A 232-nucleotide genomic window follows, 5' to 3' on the forward strand; every position below is an offset into this window, starting at 1 on the left:
TAATGCCAGTAGAGGACAGACTCTCACCACGTTTCATTGGTTGGTCTACAAGATGTCCACTGCTGTTTGAAGCCTTCCTCCTCTGACTGTTGTCAAAAGAAGCTGAAGCTGGAAAATAAAACAATTAAAATGCTTTCTATGTGCTGCTGTTACTTTGCTCCCTTGGAAACAAAGACACTGAATCTGAAGGAGTTCATGTTGTCATTCACTGTGAAAAGTTTTTCAGGGTTTT

This window comes from Cyprinodon variegatus, unplaced genomic scaffold (genome assembly GCF_000732505.1).
Source record: "Cyprinodon variegatus isolate N-32 unplaced genomic scaffold, C_variegatus-1.0 Scaffold656, whole genome shotgun sequence".
Classification (NCBI taxonomy): Eukaryota; Metazoa; Chordata; class Actinopteri; order Cyprinodontiformes; family Cyprinodontidae; genus Cyprinodon; species Cyprinodon variegatus.